Source organism: Pelodiscus sinensis, chromosome 33 (genome assembly GCF_049634645.1).
Source record: "Pelodiscus sinensis isolate JC-2024 chromosome 33, ASM4963464v1, whole genome shotgun sequence".
In the NCBI taxonomy this organism is placed as follows: Eukaryota; Metazoa; Chordata; order Testudines; family Trionychidae; genus Pelodiscus; species Pelodiscus sinensis.
The window spans coordinates 4928720-4951278 of record NC_134743.1 but is presented as its reverse complement, the minus strand read 5'-3'; the positions used below and the strand labels follow the sequence as shown (position 1 = coordinate 4951278).

The window sequence follows — 22559 nt, the reverse complement described above, 5'->3', positions numbered from 1 at the left end:
GGGAGTGAGAAAGTCGGATACCGGGAAGAAATGCATAGAGCAAGGAGCAAGAAAGGAGGACCCCAGTTTTGAATGGAGAAGATAGGGCAATCAACCGGTTACCTGAAGTGTTTGTACACTAATGCGAGAAGCCTGGGCAACAAACAGGAAGAACTGGAGGCTCTGGCCCAGACCAAGAAATATGATTTAATTGGGATAACAGAGACTTGGTGGGATGACTCGCATGACTAGAGCGCTGTCATGGAAGGGTACAGACTGTTCAGGAAGAACCGGCAGGGGAGAAAATGAGGAGGAGTTGCACTAGATGTAAGAGAGCACTATGATTGCTCTGAACTCCAGGATAAAGAGGGAGAAAAACTTGTTGAAAGTCTATGGGTCACGTTTAAAGGAGCAAACAGCAGTGATGTTGTGGTTGGTGTCTGCTACAGGCCACCGAATCAGGTGGATGAGGTAGATGAGGCTTTCTTCGGACAACTGAGCAAAGCTTCCAGATCGCAGACCCTGGTTCTCGTGGGGGACTTTAATCACCCTGACATCTGTTGGGAAACCAATATGGCAGTACACAGGCAATCCACGAAGTTTTTGGAGAATGTTGGGGATAATTTCTTGGTACAAGTGCTGAAGGATCCGAGCAGGGTCCGTGCGCAGCTTGACCTTCTGCTCACAGACAGGGAGGAACTAATAGGGGACATAGAAGTGGGTGACAACCTGGGAAGCAGTGATCATGAGATGGTCGATTTCAGGATCCTGACCAAAGGAAGAAAAGAGAGTAGTAAAATACACACCTTGGACTTCAAAAAAGCAGATTTTGACTCCCTCGGAGATCTGATGGGCAGAATCCCCTGGGATGTTAACATGAAGGGGAAAGGAGTCCAAGACAGCTGGCAGTATTTTAAAAAAGCCTTATTGAAGGCACAGAAAGAAACCATCCCGACACATAGCAAGAGAGGCAAACATGGTAGGAGACCGGATTGGCTTACAGGGGAAATCCTTGGTGAACTTAAGCACAAAAAGGAAGCTTACAAAGAGTGGAAACTTGGACAAATGACTAGGGAGGAGTTTAAATGTATAGCTCGAGAATGCCAGGGAGTTATCAGGAAGGCGAAAGCACAAATGGAATTGCGACTGGCTAAGGATGTGAAGGATAACAAGAAAGGTTTCTACAGTCATGTTAACAAGAAGAAGGTGATCAGAGAGGGTGTGCGGCCCGTAATGGATGAAGGAGGTAACCTAGTGACAGATGATGTGGGGAAAGCTGAAGTATTCAATGCTTTCTTTGCCTCTGTATTCACGGACAAGGTTGGCTCCTGGACTTCTGCGCTAAGTGACGCAAGATGGGAAGAAGATGGACAGCCCTTGGTGGGTAAAGGACAGGTTAGGAACTATTTAGAAAAGCTAAATGTACATAAATCCATGGGTCCAAACTTAATGCACCCAAGGGTACTGAGGAAGTTGGCAAATGTCATTGAGGAGTTTTGGCTATTATCTTTGAAAAGTCGTGGAGATCAGGAGAAATCCCGGATGATTGGAAAAAGGCAAATGTAGTGCCCATCTTCAAAAAAGGGAAGGACAATCCAGGGAACTATAGGCCGGTCAGTCTTACCTCGGTTCCTGGGAAAATCATGGAAGGGATCCTTAAGGGATCTATTTTGAGACACTTGGAAGAGAGGAAAGTGATTAGGAATAGTCAGCATGGATTCACAAAAAAGTCATGCCTGACCAATCTGATTAGCTTCTATGATGAGGTAACTGGCTTGGTGGACATGGGAAAGTCAGTGGATGTGATATCTCTTGACTTTAGCAAGGCTTTTAATACGGTCTCCCACAATATTCTTGCCAGCAAGTTAAGGGAATGTGGACTGGATAAATGGATGGTAAGATGGATAGGAAGATGGCTAGAAGGCCGGGCCCAGCGAGTAGTGATCAATGGTTCGATGTCAGGATGGCGGTCGGTTTCTAGCGGAGTGCCCTAAGGTTCGGTGTCTAGGGCCGGTTTTGTTCAATATCTTTATTAATGACCTGGATGATGGGATTGATTGCACCCTCAGCAAGTTTGCGGATGACACCAAGCTGGGAGGAGATATAGATACGCTTAAGGGCAGAGATAGGGTCCAGAGTGACTTAGACAAATTGGAGGATTGGGCCACTAGAAATCTGAGGAGGTTCAACAAGGACAAGTGTAGAGTCCTGCACTTGGGATGGAAGAATCCCAAGCATAGTTACAAGCTGGGGACCAGCCAGTTAAGTAGTAGTTCTGCAGAAAAGGACCTGAGGGTTACAGTGGATGAGAAGCTGGATGAGTCAACAGTGTGCCCTTGTAGCCAAGAAGGCTAATAGCATATTAGGAAGCATTAAGAGGAGCATTGCCAGCAGATCCAGAGATGTCATTATTCCCCTTTATTTGGCTTTGGTGAGGCCACATTTGGAGTATTGTGTCCAGTTCTGGGCCCCCCACTACAAAAAGGATGTGGACGCATTGGAAAGGGTCCAGCGGAGGGCAACCAAAATGATTAGGGGGCTGGAGCATATGACCTACGAGGAAAGGCTGATGGACTTGGGTCTGTTTAGTCTGCAGAAGCGAAGAGTGAGGGCGGATTTGATAGCAGCCTTCAACTTCCTTAAGGGAGGTTCCAAAGAGGATGGAGAGAGGCTGTTCTCAGTAGTCACAGATGGCAGAACAAGGAGCAATGGTCTCAAGTTGTGGTGGGAGAGGTCCAGATTGGATATTAGGAAAAACTATTTCACTAGGAGGGTAGTGAAGCATTGGAATGGGTTACCTAGGGTATTAGTGGAGTCTCCATCCCTAGAGGTGTTTAACTCTCGGCTTGATAAAGCTCTGGCCGGGTTGATTTAGATGGTCCTGCCTATAGCGGGGGGCTGTACTTGACGACCTTCTGGGGTCTCTTCCAGTTCTATGATTCTATGATAAAGGGATGGTTGGATGAAATAACATGATCTTGGTAACTAATTGACCATTCATTATCATTGGGAAATAGGTCAATGGAGGGATGATAGGAGTTACTATAGAGAACTTTCTGGATATCTGGCTGGTGAGTCTTGCCCACATGCTCAGGGTTTAGCTGATCGCCATATTTGGGGTCAGGAAGGAATTTTTCTCCAGGGTAGATTGGCAGAGGCCCTGGAGGTTTTTCGCCTTCCTCTGTAGCATGGGGCACAGATCACAGCTGGAGGACTCTCTGCATCTTGGGGCCTTCAAAGTATTTGAAGGCTTCAATATCTGAGATATAGGTGAGAGGATTATTCTAAGAGGAGTGGGTGAGATTCTGTGGCCTGCACTGTGCAGGGGGTCAGGCTAGATGATCATAATGGTCCATTCTGACCTTAAAGTCTATGAGTCTATGAGCCTATGAAAGGATTGAACACTCTCAGGGTATGTCTACACTATCCCGCTGGTTCAAACTAGCGAGGTAATGTAGGCATACCACACTTGCTAATGAAGCCCGGGATTTGAATTTCCCTGGCTTCATTTGCATAAGCGGGGAGCCGCCATTTTTAAAACCCCGCAGGTTCGAACCCCGTGCAGCACGGCTACACGGGGCACGAACTAGATAGTTCGAACTAGGCTTCCTAGTTCGAACTACCATTACTCCTTGTGAAATTCAAATCCCGGGCTTCATTTGCAAGTGCGGTATGCCTACATTACCCTCCTAGTTCGAACTAGGAGGGTAGTGTAGACATACCCTCTGACACACAATACCAAGTGCCACAGTAACCTATCTGCCAAAGCCTTTCCTTTCCCTTTTCTAGCAGGACAGAGGTTGATATTTTTCCACACCCATATCAATGGAGAGTATATTGTGATTTTCATCTTTAAAATACATTTTCCAGCACTAGTGCACCTCCCCACGTCACTGTGAGATAGCAATGCAGCTTTTCTTCTTGCTTTTGTGCTTTTGTGCTGAGTTACTATTCCAGTTCATGGGCAGTAATGGGTCAGTACTCCTGGTCTCTCCACTCACATGGATAGGCATGAGATCAACTTAGCCTTGAAGATGCAGATCTGCTTCTGTGATGTTACAGGAAATGGTGCGGAGAAAATAGAGGAATAGTCATTGCTTAATAAAAAAAATTTTAACAAGTTGTGATAATGTGAACTATTGACCTCTTCTGGCCTTCAAGTCTATGAGCAATGGACAAGTAGTAAATAGATGAGTTCATCTTAATGGAATAGAAATAGGAGTTAATTGGGATTTTCCCTCCTTGACACATGTCTTTTTGAAATACACTGAAACAAAGGATATTAAAGAACAAACCACACAGTACATTTAATAGAACAGTTCTATTATGCCTGAACCAACCAAAAAACAAAAGAGGACAGCCGATGCGCTAAGGTCTCTACTCTACTGAATCCATGTGTGGCAGGGTCCCGGGGTGCGAGCCCCACTCCCGCCCACCCCCAGCTGCGGGGGGGGAGGGGCTCCGCGTACCCTCCGCCTCTGGTCCATCCAACTGGTCCCTATGTGGGTCTGTAAGTGGTGCGCAAGTGGGGTGCGATCACCCCCCCGCTCTAGGCAGTGGGAGGGGCTCAGTGGACCCACCACCACGGCCCACCCCTTGTCCGGGTGGCTGGGAGGGATCCGGCCCAACACGAGCCCTGGGGTCTCTATCCCTTTGGTCTCGCCCTCGCTGGGCGTGTATAGGTATTGCGGTTTCAGGGGAGGAGGTTTTACTTCAGGGTGGGGTGTAAAGGGAGTGGGGGACCTGGGCCCGCCCTCTCCTCCGGGTCCCAGCCCGGGGCCCTAAGTGGAGTGTGGCGCCTAAAGGCTGCCTTCCAGGGCCGGTGCCCTAAACCCATCTGCCCACGGGCGCCAGAACGGCCCCGCCCTGGGCTGCTTCCACTCCCCCTGCCGGGCGTGCCCCCGGTCACTCACCCCATTGGAGGCACCTGGTCCGCCCCAACGTGGCCCTCCAGCTGCCGACGGTGTCCTTCCGAGTGGCACGGGGGCCCAGGGGCCGGTTACTCTGGAGCACCAGGGTGGACTCTGGCAAGTTTCTCTCTGGCTGGGCGTCTGGCCGCCGCTTTTGACATCTCCGGGGGCTGACGTCAGGGCTTTGCGCCCCGCCCCTCCGACGTCTTCCGGCCCGCGCCTCCCGGGCCACTCCTGCGGGGCGAATCGCGGCGCACTGGCCGGATGTTGCTCTGCGGCTCGGCCCCGCCTCTGCCTCCCCTGGGGCGCGCCCGCCCGTGCTGCCCAGCGCCTGAGGCCCCGGCAGTCGGGTTCAGTGCCGCTGCCTCCTCCGGCAGCCGCTTCCCTGGGATGGAAGGGGGCCTCCCCCCCGTGGCTAGTGCGGACCCTGTCGGGTCCTTCACACCATGGAGTAAACCAAAGTGAGGATAGCAGACAAGATACCTTGATTCTCCAGTCAAGAGCTGACTTATGTCCAGGAGCCATCAGTCAGGATCTCGGCCCTAGCATCCATCTGACAGACTTTTAGTCTCTCAGGGTATGTCTACACTACCCCCCTAGTTAGGAAGCCTAATCTGAACTATCTAGTCCGTGCCGCGTGTAGCCGCGCGGCACGGGGTTCGCACTAGCCGGCTTTTAAAAATGGCGGCGCCGGCTTTATGCTAATGAAGCCCGGGAAATTCAAATCCCGGGCTTCATTAGCAAGTTCGGTATGCATACATTAGCCCCCTAGTTCGAACTAGGGGGGTAGTGTAGACATACCCTCAGGGTATATCTACACATGATCTCTCCTTTGAAATTGCAAATGAAGCAGGGATTTAAATATCCTGTGCTTCATTTGCACGTTCGCAAAATGGCGCTATTGCAAAATACTGCTATTTTGTGGGAAAAAAGGGGCTATTTTGAGAGAAAATTAAGGACTTAGTTCAGATTAACTTCTGACTGCCACGTGTAGCTGCAGGCAGTCAGTTCGAACTAAGGGGATTTAAAAATGGTGCCCACCCAGGAACATATAAATGAAGCCTGGGTTATTTAAATCCCGGGCTTCACTTGCAAGTTTGAATGCCTACATTAGCCACTCTAGTTCGAACTAGGGGGCTAGTGTAGACATACCCTTACTGATGATTTATAGATGGGAATTGTTCTCAGTCAGTTGCTGTGCTTTGGAAGGTATCTTCCTAACCATTGAGCTTTGAAGCTTTGCAACTGTTTCTTTGTAACTTTCAGCTACCTTGCCTTTTAAATTCTTCATCTTGTAAGGTGGTTGAGCTTTGCAATCTTTGTAACTCTCAGCCACTTTGCTTGTAATTTCCTCTGAGCTGCATTCCACCCTCTGAGAAGAAAGTGTGAGTGAATGGAAACTGGGTATGTTTGGGGTGAGGGAAACAGCAAGGTTAAACACCTGAGGCCAGGAGCTAGGTTGTGCTTATTTAAAGATACAATGCTGCTCTAAGCAAACAAAGGACCCGGACTGACAGGGCTCTGGGCATGCTCCTTGATGGTGAAGCTGGAGGAAGGGCTCCTGCATGGCAGAAGCCCACTTTCTGATCAGCTCCCCAGGGAGGAACAATGGCTAGAGGCAAAAACTTCTGAGCCAATATGTCTTGGCTCTCTCTGCAACCTTTTCCCTGGGTAAGTGTGTGAGTTCCTGAGAGCATGAATGAATGTGTGTGCTTGTGTTTGTGTGGGTGAGAGAGAAGAGCTCAATCCCCTTGAGTTTAACCCTATAGTGGCATTCAATAACAACTCAATCCCCTTGAATTTAATTTGGGCTATGTGCCTCAGTTTCACCTCTGTGGACTGGAAAAGTGTTGGCAGCTCAGCATGATAATTGAGAGGTGCTCAGAGGGGGAGGCAGTGGCAGACCCCTTGAGATGCTTTCTGGGTCTGAGAGGGGGTTGGATTGTGAGGTAAGCCAGGAGGGGACTGTGGTATGGGGCAGAGGATAGGGTTGCAGTAGAGTAGAGACCATTTGGAAACAATACGCCTGCTCCCTCTTCCAGATATATTCAGCAAGGAAAAACATTTTGGAAAAAAAATGTCTTACAGTATACACACCACCTGACGTAGCATGGTCGGATTAAAAGAGAAGGGTTTAGTAATCCACTCTCTGAGCCAGCAGACTGGGGAAAGTTTAAAAGATGTTTATACCGTCAGTGACAGCAGGGCTGAGCCAAAAAATGAATGAAGCTTAGCATCTCCATTCTACCTTCTGGTGGGTCCTTAGGGCACAAGACAAAATAAGAGTAAAGATTGCTGAGCATATTGAGTTTGATTAGTTTACTGAATAATTACATTCCTAAAACCAAACTTTATGGCCCCTCTATAGGGTCCAAGAGCCCCAACTGCATCAAACATGATCACTTTATGGTGCCTCTGGATCAGAGGAGGGTAACAGATAAAACACAAATAATATTACGGTCACGTTTGATCTGCTCAGCAGGAAAAGATTGGCTACCCACTAGGCTCAAAGGCAAGGGATGAAGATGGGTAGAAGTGGAAAGGCTATAGAAATTGCTTATTATGTACTGATGTGAGCACTGCTAGAATATTGAGCCCAATTCTGGTATCCACTTTTGAAGAAAGAAGTTGACAAAAGAATTGGCAAACAAGCCTTGTGCAGAAAGACTCAAGAAACTAAATCGATTTAGCTTAACACAGAAAAAGGCACACATGTAAAAGTATCTATTTTTTTCCCATCCCAGGTCAATGGTAAGATGGCTTTGACTTGGCTGAGCAATATTAACCCAAAAAGCAATATTAACACTGTCCTGAATTTCAGAAACCCTAATACAAAATATTGTTCAATTTCCCAGCAATACGTGCTAGTGAAAGCACCAAACAAAGGTTTAAAATGCAGTCTGTATTTGCTTTGTTTAAAGCTGTGATGAATAAGGACTTAAGTTAGTGAAGACCTATGTGCACCCTTGCTATGCTTCTTCACTCCTATAACTTGGATATTTGCCCAGGGGAGTCACTGCTGCGCTCTCTCCTCCCTTTCCTGGGCTGCCTCTGAGAGGGAAGAGGATCCTGACTGTCCATTTTCATCCTCAGCCTTAGCAAGGAATTCAGCAGCTCCAGGCAGACACACTGCCTCTCCCCACACTGCTCACACAGGATATGTCTACACTAGCTCATTAGTTCCCGGGCGCAGCCATTTTAAAATACCCCTTAGTCCGAACTAACTGCCCGTGGCTAGATGCAGCAGTTAACTGTTACACGTCATTCCACGAGGAGTAACAGTTAATTCAAACTAAGGAGTTAGTTCGAATTAACGTTTAACTGCTGCGTCTGGCCTTGGGCAGTTAGTTCGGACTAAGGAGGATTTAAAAATGGCGGAGCCCGGGAGCATGCAAATGAAGCCCGGGATATTTAAATCCCGGGCTTCATTTGCAACTGTGGTTGCCCTCATTTGCCTTCCTAGCTCGAACTAACAAGCTGGTGTAGACATACCCAGTGGTCGTCTCCTTCTTGTACGTCTGAATCTGAGGAACTATTACAGGGCATTCCTCTCACCTGTGTTATGCAGGAGATCAGATGAGACGATGACAGCAGCCCCTTCTTCCCTTGGAGACTATGAGGCAGTATTTACCCATTTTGGCAACTATTTGTAAACATGAAGATACTAGCACATTACAAATATACTAGAATCTATTCTTTTGTCAACATAAGCATGCAGGCAACAAATTTCAGCCCTATTTTTCAAATGTGTGAGGTAGGCTCTGTGACATTAACAACCCCGTTTTGATCGTATCTCAAAAGATCGCATTCTATAACTCCAATTTGCACAGAAATGGGACGAGATTGAATTTTTCCTTCCTTCTCTCCATTGTGTTTTTGCAGAGCAACTTGAAGAGGAAATTGGTGAGCATGTCTAGTTCCCTGGCCACATTTACACAGCCTCGGGAGAGTGCAAAGAAGAGGATCCAAACCAGAAGTGTCTGGAGCCCCTGTGCATCATGGAGCTGAGCCCTCCCCTGCTCCTTGCACAGGATCTGAGAGGGGAGAGGATAAAGGGCAGTCAGAACCTGGGCACAGCTGCCCGCTCCATGCACTGAATAGAAATGCTGCATGACAGAGCTCTGGGGGCAGGCGGCAGGAGGACAGAACAGCTAGAGCAGTGCCTGTGCTATAAGAATTGAGGCCATGCAGACACCCCACACTGCCACATGGACACACAGAAAACGGTGTCTCCCCAGGCCTGGGGAGCTATCTCCCCTGCAGAGCTCCCAAGACACCTTTCTCCCCCACCCATATGAAAAAGATCTCATGATGCTCTGCTGGCCCTAATCAGAGTTTCGAATCCCTTTAACGACACATGGCATTGAATTTCACAGCAGTATGGGCTAGTGAAAGTACCCAACAAAGGTTTAAAATGCTGTCTGCACTGGCTTTTTCCTGTCTCCCATTCCTCGCCGATAGTGGCCTTCTCCCTGTTGTACGTCTGTATCTGGGGGGAAGGACAGACCCACTGACATGTTGGCAGCCACAGGTCAGTCCCCAAACTCTTCATTAGCCACCATTGGAGAACCAAAGCACAATGTACACCAATATCTGCTAGTGATGACCAATCCCCCAAAGTTTGGACCATCATTACCATTTACTATTCCACCTGTTTAGTTATCAAGTTGTTTTTCTCCTTTTTAACTTAAAGTCAACCCGGGTTTTGTACAATATAATTCATTTAGGGTATGTCTACACTACCCCGCTAGTTCGAACTAGCGGGGTAATGTAGGCATACCGCACTTGCTAATGAAGCCCGGGATTTGAATTTCCCGGGCTTCATTAGCATAAGCGGGGAGCCGCCATTTTTAAATCCCCGCTGCTTCGAACCCCGTGTAGCGCGGCTACATGGGGCTCGAACTAGGTAGTTCGGACTAGGGTGCCTATTCCGAACTACCGGTACACCTCGTTTCACGAGGAGTAACGGTAGTTCGGAATAGGCACCCTAGTCCGAACTACCTAGTTCGAGCCCCGTGTAGCCGCGCTACACGGGGTTCGAAGCAGCGGGGATTTAAAAATGGCGGCTCCCCGCTTATGCTAATGAAGCCCGGGAAATTCAAATCCCGGGCTTCATTAGCAAGTGCGGTATGCCTACATTACCCTCCTAGTTCGAACTAGGAGGGTAGTGTAGACATACCCTTACTGAGTATCTGTACATCCATGGTATCTGGGGAAACATTGAAGAAGTGTTTAAATGGAGTCATTATTGATGTAGTCTTTTCTTTCTTCCAGCTGAATTGAGGAATAAATTAGGTGAGTGGTGACCCATGTATTGACTTGATATTGTCCTGTCTCCCATTGCTCATATCCCTGGGGAAAGGATCCATTTCTCTGGTCTCTCTTCTCTTTCTCAGACTGCCTTTAAGAGGGAAGGGTATCCTGACAGTGTGTTATCTTCCCTACTCATAGCAGGAAGCACAGCTGCTCCAGGCCAACATTGCTCTCACATAGCAGGTGGCACGGGAGATGTGGCCTGCTTCCTGTTACCTGTCCGAACCTGAGTGGCCCATTTGGAATTATCACCCTCTGCTTGAGTATTTAGTCCTCTTAGATTCTTTCAAAAGTGTCCAGCAGACTCCAATAATAGCAGAATTTCTGTTCAAAAGGGACTATACATTATGCTGGGTCTGAACTAAAGGTTCTCAGGCTGTGTTCCTTCCTTGCATTTAATTGTTTTGTGATCCAAACTATGCAGGATCATGACAGACTTTCATCCTAAATCAAACCCATATGACATTTAGTGAATGACGTTATTAAGTTGCAAAAGTTTCAGAGAAGAGTGATGAGAATGATTAATGGATTCTAATACATGCCTTATAATAATAGAATTCTGGAACTAACTAATTTAACTTTATAACTACAGGGGGTGACTAGTTCACCTGCAAGTACATTCATAGGGAACCAAGATTTAATAATAGCCTCCTTTAACTTGAGGAGAAAGCTCTAACATGTTCCAAAGGCTGAAAGTGAAGCTAAAGAAACTCAGATTGGAAAGAAGATATATTTAAATCAGTGAGATTTATTAGCCATTAAAATGATTTACAAAATTTCACAGCAGATTGTCTTTACCTGATCATTTAAAATTCGTGATTGTGTAGTTTTGCATAGATTAGATGGTGGTAAGACATTTTTGTGGGTAGACCTGAGAAATACACCTATTTAGTTACTGAAAAATGTTTCATTCCCCAGATACAGAAATGAAAAAAGGTCATGCTGAACCAGGTAAGATTTACCTTGTCCATCCTAATCCATTTGAAAGAGGATTTAAAAAAATATATTTTATGGCTTAGTTTTGCATTGCTTCCTCAGTAAACATGTTTTGATTTCTTGCCAGTTTCGTTCTTCTGTTTGAAGTCTAGTGTAGACTATAATGACACAACATTTAACAACATTTTTTGTTGTTAAAATATAAAAGTGATGACTTTCTAGCTCAAAAGGCATTGTGCCCAGCACAGGGTAAGCATGCTTTGGATGCTTTTGTGACTGGATTAGTGGAAATGGCAATGATGTTTGAAGCCTGACATAAGTACATTTAATATGGGAAAAGGGAAGTCTCATCAGGTTTTGCAGTTAGTCTGGGCTTCCAATAAGCTATTTTCCCAAAATATTATTAGTTTCTGCCCTCTATGGGAATATGGAACAAGTCTAGATGGCTGTGTTGTGTTCTAGTATCCCAACTGAAGAAGTAAACTAATGAATTTGAAGAGTGTTGGGAAAAGAGCCTCAAGAATGATTATACATTTGGAAAACATGTGTTCTGTTGGTAGACTCCAGGAGCTCTCTCAAGGGTTACTTGATCATGCTCTGTAAGCAGCAGAGGGCAACAAACATTTTATAATTGACTCTTCAATCTAATAGAGAAAAGTGTAAGATGATAGATTATATGGAAGTGAAGCTAGAGAAATAGACACTGTATTTCAAGTGAGATTAAGGGGGGATATGATAGAGCTCTATAAAATGATGACTGGTGAGGAATAAGTGAATAAGGAAAAGTTGTTTACTTATACCCACAATATAAGGACTAGGTATCACCAAATGAAATTAGTAGGCAACAATTTTAAAACAAACTCAAGGAAATTTTTCTTCACTCAGCGCACAGTCAACCTATGGAACTACTTGCCAAAGGATATGGTGAAGTCTAGGATTTTAACAGGGTTCAAAAAGAGCTAGATGGAATGATGGCGGTTAGGTACATCCATGGCTATTAGCTGGGATGGGTAGAAATGGTGTTCCTAGCCTCTGTTTTTCTGGAAATGGGTGACTGGGGAGGGATCATGTGAGGATCACCTGTTGTGTTTCCCACTTCTGGGGCATCTGGTGTTGGCCACTGTGGGCAGCCAGGATCCTGGGCTAGATGGACCATTAGTCTGTCCAAATATGGCTGTTCCTATGTTCTTAAGGTGTACATTTTCAAATGTGCTGTTAATATGCCTTTGAAAGAATTTACAAGGTTGTCTATCACTGGCCATTTTATAATCAAGTTTCAGTGGGAGGGTTTCTGAAACATGTGGTCCAAGTCAAGTCTAAAGATGTGTTTTCCATGAGTTTCGATGGTGCTGGTATTCAGTGAGGGGAAAGTGTGCATGTGTATGTGCATGTACAGACCTGAGAAATGCACACATATTTAGCCAATGAACATTTATTTTCTCCACATTTAGAAAGGAAATGAGACCATTCTCCAGAAAGAAAGATTTCCTGCAGATGAACCTTTTCATTAGCTAGAGGTGTCTTTTTTTGTTAGAACAATTATATTCTCACCATTTCTTCAGTAAATCTACTTTGATTTCTTGCCTGTTTCACTCCCTTGCTTGCAGTAACATGCAAATAGTTATAACACATCATTAATATTTTTAAAATGTGCTTAAACAATGCTGCACCCACCACAGGATAACTCTGTTTGGCACCTTATTCTCACTGATAAACATTAATCTATCACTGAATACAATATTTGTAGTTGCACAGGCCCAATAATCATCCCATGATTAAATTCCTTATGAGGAGGCAGAGGGCATTCTCTACCAAATATGCATACAGTTCTGGCGCCAAAGGGTTAATTTCCCAAAGCTAATGAAAATTATAATAAAGGGACTTTAAAAAAGGCTTTTTTTTAAAGTATGAAAATTGCGATTTCTACAAGGACAGTCTAAGAAGCCTCAAGTCAAGAATAACAAAAGAGGCCAACTTGGGCTCACAGCTCATCCGAGACCTGTTATAGATGACTCGGAGACTTACCACATCCTTTATGGTAGGGGGCTGGCCTTTCCCGAAGGGGAGAGGTCAGCTTTCTCCCTCCTTCTGAGCCCCTCCAAAGACAGGGTGTGGAAGCTTTCTCTCTTCCTTCTCAGCTCTTCTGGGGTGGGGTGGGGCTTCTTCCTTCCCCGCTAGTCCCTCTGAGGGAGGAGGAAAGAGGAGTGCAGAGGGCATTCTCCCTCCCCTCTCCTCATATGGCAACAGGCAGCCCAATCTGGCCATTCCTTTGGTGGCACAGCTGCCTCCAGTGGGCAGTATAGCTGTCTCCTGGGCTCACTGCCCTTGTTATGACCATGAGGCAGCCACATTCCCATCACTTCCCACTGTCCTGGCAGAACCAAATCCTGACTTGGCTTTGAGTTAGGAGAAGAGGAAGCTGCCTACGGAATTTGGTGGCCTTAGCTCTTACAATTTAGAAGGAGTCCTTGAACAGTCAGACTCACAGATGTACAGTCAGATATGGGGGACCATTGTGTGTCATACTTGCCTCTTGTAATAATTAGTAGTTACTAGTTTTAGCTATATACAGATAACTGAACTTTCACAACTATTCTCCAATCAGACAGTACAGCTCTCAGTATTTGTTTTAAATTATTATTAGTTACCTTCCTCTTTGGCAGTATGATGATAAAATGTGCTGTTGCCATTAATACAAACCTTTTCAGTTTCAGAAATCGCAGAGAAGAGAATAAGTAAGTCTGTTCTTTTTTCCTTTCTGTGCTCTAATGACACGTGAGTGTCTCGAAGAATGAAAAGTAAATGGCTGATTCATTATGAGCCACTGATCCTTTCTTCTGCTTTTGCTGGAGATGTTTCTAAATCTTACTTTGCTAACAGCATAGGTGAATATTTGCTAAATATCATCAGTAACGCTCATAGATTGTTGAAATATAAATAGACTTTCCCATTATTATTTTGAATCCCACAAGAACCTTAAACCCTCCTACACTGAGACAAGGAATGATCGATAATGGGCACGTAAAAGGACTCTGCACTAATATGGAAATGGAATATAGCCAGTGATATCATGGGTGTCCCTGCACCTTTCACAGCAGATACCATATATTAAAGGTGATTTATGTGCCATACTTGCCTCTTTTAATAATTAGTTGTGGTCATGGAGTTTCTTATTTCATTGATTAAAAACATAGAATCTTGTCTTTCCGCTATGTAGGGAAATGGGCATGAGACGACATCACAGATCCAATAGTCAAAGAAGGTTCTATGCTTCTCACCAACCATGGCCCATATTTACACTACTCATTAAAGAAATAATCCCATATGCCCCAGTCAGTTTGTAGCTAACTGAACTGAACTCTTTTCTGCTTCTCCCCATTTTTGTCTCTTACAGAAGATCTCGAGGACAAAATGGGTGAGTTTGATGAGTTTACTGGATAGTTACAGTCTACATAATACAAATTCTGGTACTGCTTTGTGTTCCGACTTCTACAGCTGCAGCAGGGATATTCTTATATTTCTTGTGTTCAGTGAAGAGGGACAGAATAAATCCTAACAATGTTACTGGCTCTTTTCTTCTCTCTACAGAAAAAAAAAGTTGCCAAGGCTATGTTACAGGTGTGTGGTGGCTGAAGATGAGAAAGAAAAATACTGAGATTAGAAATAAGGTGTCAGTTTTTACCAGTCAGAGTAATTAGATCTGTGAGCAGATAACCAAGGTGCTTGCTCCACCATTCGGCTACGTCTAGACTGGCATGATTTTCCGGAAATGCTTTTAATGGAAAAGTTTTCCGTTAAAAGCATTTTCGGAACAGAGCATATAGATTGGCACAGATGCTTTTCCACAAAAGCACTTTTTGCAGAAAAGCGGCCGTGCCAATCTAGACGCACTTTTCCACAAAAAAGCCCCAATCGCCATTTTCGCAATCGGGGCTTTTTTGCGGAAAACAAATCTGAGCTGTCTACACTGGCCCTTTTGCGCAAAAGTTTTGCGCAAAAGAGACTTTTGCCCGAACTGGGGCAGCATAGTATTTCCGCAGAAAGCACTGATTTCTTACAGTAGGAAGTCAGTGCTTTTGCTGAAATTCAAGCGGCCAGTGTAACAGCTGGCAAGTTTTTCCGGAAAAGCAGCTGATTTTCCAGAAAAACTGGCCTGTCTAGACACAGCCTAGGTGTGCTAATAAATAAAAGTGTTTTTATTGAGTATAAAAGGTAGGATTGAAGTGACTGCAAGTGAAAATAGACAGATCATGGAATCATAGACTCATGAGCTTTGGAGGGCACACTCAACTTCCTCAGATGAATGGAGCTTTTTAAGTTTAGTTGTTTTTTAAGTTGTTTTCCAGTTACAGCCTAACTCAGCTACCCTTCTGAAGCATTCATTAGAATACCTAGAATTAATGGATTGACACTTAATATTTCTAAAGTCTCATAAAAAATGATACACGCACATAAATAGCATATACATGATCAATGGTTGTCTTGTGTTGCAAAATATATTTCCAAGAATATGACGTGTAGTATCACAATCATCAGCCGACCTTCTTATCTATGACTATGTATTGATCTACATTGCTAATTAATGGTAAGAAGTTGGTCATGAAATACCAGCCCTATGCACTGAATGGCCAATAAAGACTCTGTGAGACTAAGTATCCAGCAGTTATGCTATTTAAAAGGATTCCAGTCCGTCTAGGCAGTCTGTATAGAAATGGCATGAAGTGATTTTTTTCTTCTCTCCCTTATATTTTTTCAGAGAAACATCAAGAGGAGATGGGTGAGTTTGTTTAGGTTACTGAACATTGATGCTAAAAAGCCCAATCCTTTATTCTCTGTGTGGTTTTATGAAACGCCATAATGCTACAGGAGTACTATACTATGCTTGCATGGCATGGGAGTCTGGGAAGCCAACCAAGAGGTCTCTGGAGTCCTTGTGCATCATGGAGCTGAGCCTTCAGCAGCTCTCTGCAAAAAAGTGCATAAGGGAGAAGATTAAGGGCAGTCTGAGTCTTAGCACATCTGCCAGGTCCATGAAGTGAACCTGCTTGCTCTTCTTAGAACTCTGGATGCAGAGTGCAGCAAGACAGAGTTCCTAAAGTTCAACTAATTTGAAATAATGCATCTAGAAACAAAAACTAATTTGAAATAGCGTTTTTCTAATTCAAAATAGCGCATCCACATTGAGTGGACCCTGAATCAAAGGTAAGGCTGGCCAGAACCAGTGCTGGCAGGGCATCAAGTTAGGATTCAGCGTGTGGGGCTGCTGCCTGAAGCTAACTGAGCTCTGTGCTTAAAGGGACCCTATCCCCACCCTGGACAGACAGTTCTCAGGGTTCCCCACTTGCTTGTCTAACTCGATGAGAGACACCACAGCACTCGGCCAAATGGAGCCAGAGCTGCCCCTGGGCACGCCAGTGCATCTTGTAGGGGCGGTTGCCATTACCCCGGCTGTACTTGCTGCAAGCTGCCCTCTGGGGGGGTCCATCGGGAGGCTGTCAGGATCCAAGAGGCCCTGAGGGAGAGCGTCCACTGCGAGGAGCCCTCAGAGCCTCCCCAGTCCTCCCCACCGGGGGCTCATGCCCCATTCTTCCCTCACATCCTTCCACTTACCCCTTACCCCCTTCCTGATGTCAAATAAAAGACACGTATGTTCAAAAATATAAACTGAGTTTATTGAACAAAACTGGGGGTGGGGAATGGACCTCTGGGGAGTCTGGGAAAAGGAAGTGGGAGAGGGGTGGGGGAAACCTGGGAGGAGGGAGCTGGAAGGGGGAAGCAAGGGGAAAAAGGGGGAGGGGAAGCTCAGGGCTCAGGGTTGGGGGGTCTCGCCGGACCAACCTGACTTTCATGCCAACCTGCTTCTGGGTTCGCATGTGGCCTTTGGTGGCCAGGCTGGCAGCTATCCTGCCATAGATGGCCATGTTCCTCCATCTAGGGCTGTGATCATGGATGTTGGAGGCATCCCCCCAAACCTGAATAAGATCCATGATCTTCACCCTGGACCAGGAAGGTGCCCGCCATCTCCAGCCCCTGTCAGGCTCCTGGGAGCTGGCAGACTGCTCCTAGGGAGCAGTGAAGGGCTGGCTGCCAGTGGCTTCCTGGCTCATGTTTTGGGGCCACTGGGTCAGGGGCCCTGGTGGCCACTGCTGCTCTGGGATGGCAGACTTGGAGTTGGCACAGGCACTGTGGCCAGGGTCTACGTCTTTAATGGCTCCGGGGCTGGGGGAGAGGAGAGTGAGTTTTCCTGGTTGTGCTCAGAGTGGCCACCAGGGCTCCCTGGGAAGGGCTGGAGGCCCCCTATTTTGAATTAAGTGTCTACACAGCACTTAATTCGAAATAGCTATTTCGAATTTGGTGTTACTCCTCATAGAATGAGGTTTACCAAATTCGAAATAAGGGTTCCGCTATTTCAAATTAAATTCGAAATAGCAGTTTGTATGTGTAGACAGCTATTAAAGTTAATTCGAAATAATGTCTGTTATTTCAAATTAACTCTGTAGTGTAGACATACCCAGTCTGGGACTTCTCTGCTTCTGTCAGAGACGACTGGCACCTGCTGATACCTCTGACTGCTACAGTAGCGTAATCTGCAGTCAAAGCCTCTTTAATTCAGTGTCTGTTGTTTTCTCACTTTCGTTTCAGAATGGATAAGGCTTCGGAACGCTGCAGGTAACAGAACACACAGCATGTGGCTAGAGGTGCTAATACTAAGGTGATAGATGCCCCGTGAGAACCTCTCAGCATGAGATACATTAGAATACATTTGCTAGGCTTCACACGCCAATAATCCCATAATGTTAAACATAATGAGGTCCATCCTGCTCTCAGTTTCATTGTTGATGGGTACTTTCTTGGCCATTCGTTTAAGTGATGTTACTGTGGAGTCACACTAGTGTAACTGAGCCCAGAATCTGGCATATTTGGGTGCTAAAGCTGTGACGAGTTCAGGATCCCTTTTAATTGTGTGTAAATATCCAGAAAGTTTTGTTTCCAAAATAGCTCACTGTAACATCTAATTGGCAAGTGTGCAGCACTGGCCAAGACCTGCAGTGTTTACTCAAGTAGAATGCCTGTTGGAGTTTTGTTTGAGCGGGAAAAGGCCCCATAGGTACGGTGACCATATTCCCTATATTCAATATCAGATACCTGGTAAAATTAATTTTATTCACATTCAACAGAAATTTATTGTACAAATGTTTAAATTAACATCAAGTCGACTGAGCCTGCTAACAAGAAATACTGCTTAGCTGGATTATTTTTATTTATCTTTAATGCTTTAGGGTTCACACAGGCATGGGTAACACACACATCCCCCTCACACATACACATGGGTCACACACACTCACATCCCTATACACCTCTATCACATTGTGTGTGTGGAGGGGGGTAACTGACAAACACAACCTTCCCTGCCCAGCACTCTCCACCCTTCATGCCTGGCTAGGCCCCCAGGATGGACTCAGCTCTCCTGGTACCTGGCATTGCATCTTCCTGAGGCAACATGAGCAGGGACACATGAAGTCACATGCCACCTACCCCAGATTCATGCCTGGGTTCACACTAGAATGAGTCCAGCAGCATCTTTCAGCCCTGTGCAGAAAGGAAGGGACCAGAGCTGCTTCTAGCTGTGAGGAGGAAGAGGAATGGCATGACCTGGCCTATGTCTTTGCAGAGCTTTTCTTTCCTCCCTTCCCTCCTCTCCCCTCCCTCCCATAATCCCTCACTGACCCCACTGTAACCAGGAGACAGGAGATGGGATCAGACCTAAGGCTGGATTGTGAACCAGAGTCCAGGAACCTGCCTGCAGGGGCTTCAGAAAACATGGCCAGAGAAATGGCTCAGCAGAGGAGGGTGCGTGTGCCACGGGACAGCCCTGAGCTGGTGGGGCTGAGGGAGAGGCCAAAGTGAAGAGGCTGCTAAATTCCCATCTCAGGGGCTACTGTGGCCCCTGCAAGTCCAGGGCATGAATGGGCAGGACATCACTTCTCCTCCTCCCTACACGCCATTCTAAAGCTTTGCTGAGCAGCAAAGGTGCTGCCCCGTGTCTGCAATGTGCAGGGCTTTGACACATGCAGAGTTTGTCTCCTCCTCCCATGTACCCCGGGCTGGAGGGTCATTGGCTTTCCCAGGGCACTGGCCCAACCATAGGCAGTGGGGAAGGAAGGAGCTGGCTGCCCAATTTGTTTGTGAGCTGAGTGCTCTGACCAGAGGCTTATTCACTGCATAATGCCTGGAGTGGGACATGCCCCACTGGAGGGGGGGATACGGAGAAGCAGTGGGGCTAGGAGGGGTGAGAGAGTAAAGCAGGGAGAGGACAGTGAGAGGGGTAGCATGATAAGAGTAGATGGGAGGTCAGCAGAAGGGACATATAACTGACTGCCACCTAGCACCCGCCCTCACTCATCAGCCAATGCAGCTCCTAGAAAATCTTGGCCAGAAATAGGATTGGGGGAGAGTGTCTCTGCTGGCCAAGAGCCAGCATGCAGCAGGGGCTACAGTGATGGCCATCGGGGGATCATCCAGCCGGATGGACTGTATCCACCAGCCTTGCACCCCCACCCCCATCATGAATCACTATACTCCACCACTCCCCACTGGGGGGCAAGTGGGTGTCAAGCAGGGATCCAACCAGAAGCAGAACCTACCAGTACTGATGGGATTAAGGGGAGAGAAAATATTGAACAATTTTTCCTTTTAAAAGAAAATGCTGGGACACCTGCAGGAAGACTTATATATGGGACTGTTCCTTTTTATAATGGGCCAACTGGTCACCCTGCCATGGGGTATACTTCTCTCATACTGTAGATTCTCCTGCAAGTGAGTCTCACAACCAGATCTCTTTTCTTCTAGCTGACATCACACTTGATGCAGACACAGCCCATCCCAACCTCTCCTTTGCTCAGGATAAGAAGAGTTTGAAACATGAAGCCCAACCTCTAAATGTTCCACCAAACCCAGAGAGGTTTGATGCGACTGTCTGTGTGCTGGGCTCTGAAGGATTCTCCTCTGGGAAGCACTACTGGGAGGTGGATGTCAGGAGCAGCACTGACTGGGACCTGGGAGTGGCCAGAAAATCCACTGAGAGAAAAGGAAAACTGTCCCTGTCCCCAAAAGAGGGATTCTGGGTTCTGGGTCTTAGTGGGAAAGAGTATTGGGCAAAAACTGATCCATGGACTCGGGTCATGGTGCAGAAAAAAACCAAGAAAATTGGTGTTTGCCTTAATTACCAAGAGGGGCAGGTGACCTTTTTCAATGTAACTGACATGTCTGTGTTGTTCACATTTAAGGATTGTTCATTCTCAGGAGAGGTTTGTCCATTCTTTAAAAATTCACACAAGGGAACAACAATGAGAATTTTTTCAGATAAAGAGGAATAGCTTTTAACTAGCTCATTAATTCTGTGCAGCAGCCACAGTATGCTAGGGAGTCTGGCCCAATGTCATATTACTGCATTTTAAGGGGATCACACAGGTCACTGCTGCACCTAAGGGGGGGGGGAAGACTGTTTCTCCCAAAGTATATACAAAGGGGGCCATTTGAGGTGTCAAATGAAAGCTTATGTTCTACTGATTCTGTATATGCTCTTCATGTACTTGTATAATATCTGTATTTGGAGTTATAAATATGTACTCTGTGCTTATGCTGGAAGATTCTTTGTCTGAGAGAGCAATGGGCAAGGAATGTCATAGCATAGTCATAGCAGTGACTATGCTAATTAGCAAGGCTCCTGGGATAATGGCTCGCTAGATGCCTAATATGCGCCTGAGGAATGTGTCCGGGACCTGCAAACCAGCCAGGGCATAATGACTGCCAGCATGCGAAGCAGAGGTAGGTCACTAGAACATGTGACCTGCTCTAGCCAGGAAGATGCCAGGAGGGATTTAAAAAGCCATCAGGTGAACTCCATCTGGCCTTTGGTTCTACTACTGATTCCAAATGCAGCCTTGTAAGGAACAGCAAGCCAGGAAGAATCGTTGGCCCATCCTGAAATAGGATGTGCACTAGAGACTTTTAAGGCAGCAGTTTGTAACATCTCTGCTGAGAGCCTGAGAACTTGGTGATTCGGTGCGTGTAATGCATTTTCTTTAACAACCTCACTCTCCATCTTTTCTTTCTTTTATTAATAAACCTTTAGATTTTAAATTCTAAAGGATTGGATCAGCATGATCTTGTGGGTAAGATCCAGAATGTAAACTGACTGGGGACTTGTGGCTGGTTCTTTGGGTCCAGAAAGACCTGTTTGGGATAGGTAAGATTGGGTTCTATAACCCCCCACCTGTGTGTTAGGCCTGGGGCTGGTTGTGGCTCAGAGCTGGAGTGTCTGAGGGGTTTTGCTCAGTATGACTGGATTATGACCTGTCTGGGAAGGTCTCTGGTCAAGGGCTGTAAGGAGCCCTGAGTTTGAGCAATTCACCCTGAGCGGACACCCTCAGCGGTGCCCAGACCTGGCCTGATCCGTCATACCCACTGTGCTGAAAACAGGTCTTGAGATGCCATAACATGATCACAGACTCCTCTGCTGGGCAGAGGCAAAGTTTGTGGCTACAGCCTTGGAGCTAATTATGTCCTTCCTCATCCATATGCTCTTCATTGCTTTCACAAAGGATGTCAAAGAATTGTAGCTCCTATTTTTGCTATGTGGAATGCATTGCCACTCTGCTGCAGCTTCTCTTCTCTAATCTTTATTTGAACAGTGGCAGGCTGTTGTCCTGAAGATAGCTGATGGTTTCCACACAAAAACATCAAAGTTTTGTGTTAACTTCCCTAAACTTTTGCTTGTGCAAAACCAGATGTTTTATTTATTATAACAAAGTTGTGATCATTCCACAACATGATGTTTGCATCCATTGGTTGATTAGTGCATGACTTGGGTGTGATCTGAAAATGAATGTTGCAACCTGGGAAGCAGTGATCATAAGATGGTCGATTTCAGGATCCTGACCAAGGGAAGAAAGGAGAGCAGCAAAATACTTCCCCTGGACTGCAGAAAAGTAGACTCCTTCAGGGAACTAATGCACTCTAACATGAAGGGGAAAGGAGTCAAAGAGAGCTGGCAGTATTTTAAAGAATCCTTATTGAAGTAACAGGAACAAACCATCCTGATGCACAGTTAAGAAAAGCAAATATGGTAGGTGACCAGACTGGATTAGCAGGGAAATCCTTGACAAGCTTAAACACAAAAAGGAAGCTTACAAGAAGTGGAAACTTGGACAGATGACTAGGGAGGATTATAAATATATTGCTTGAGCGTTCAGCTGTAATCAGGAAGGCCAAAGTACAATTGGAATTGCAGCCAACAAGGTATGTGAAGGGTAACAAGAAAGGCTTCTACTGGCATGTTAGCAATAAGAAGGCAATGAAGGAGTGTGTGGGGCCATTACTGGATGTGGGAGGTAATCTAGTGACATATGATGTGGGGAA

At 46.0% G+C, this 22559-nt stretch overlaps 1 long non-coding RNA gene across 1 annotated transcript; it reads left to right on the top strand.

The window, feature by feature from the left end:
• Positions 1-5202: 5202 nt before the first annotated feature.
• Positions 5203-13873, top strand: LOC142823324 (uncharacterized). Its single transcript, XR_012898581.1, has 5 exons — positions 5203-5466; positions 8772-8792; positions 10164-10184; positions 11121-11153; positions 13847-13873. It is a non-coding gene; the product is annotated as an uncharacterized LOC142823324 (long non-coding RNA).
• The last annotated feature ends 8686 nt before the right edge of the window (positions 13874-22559 follow it).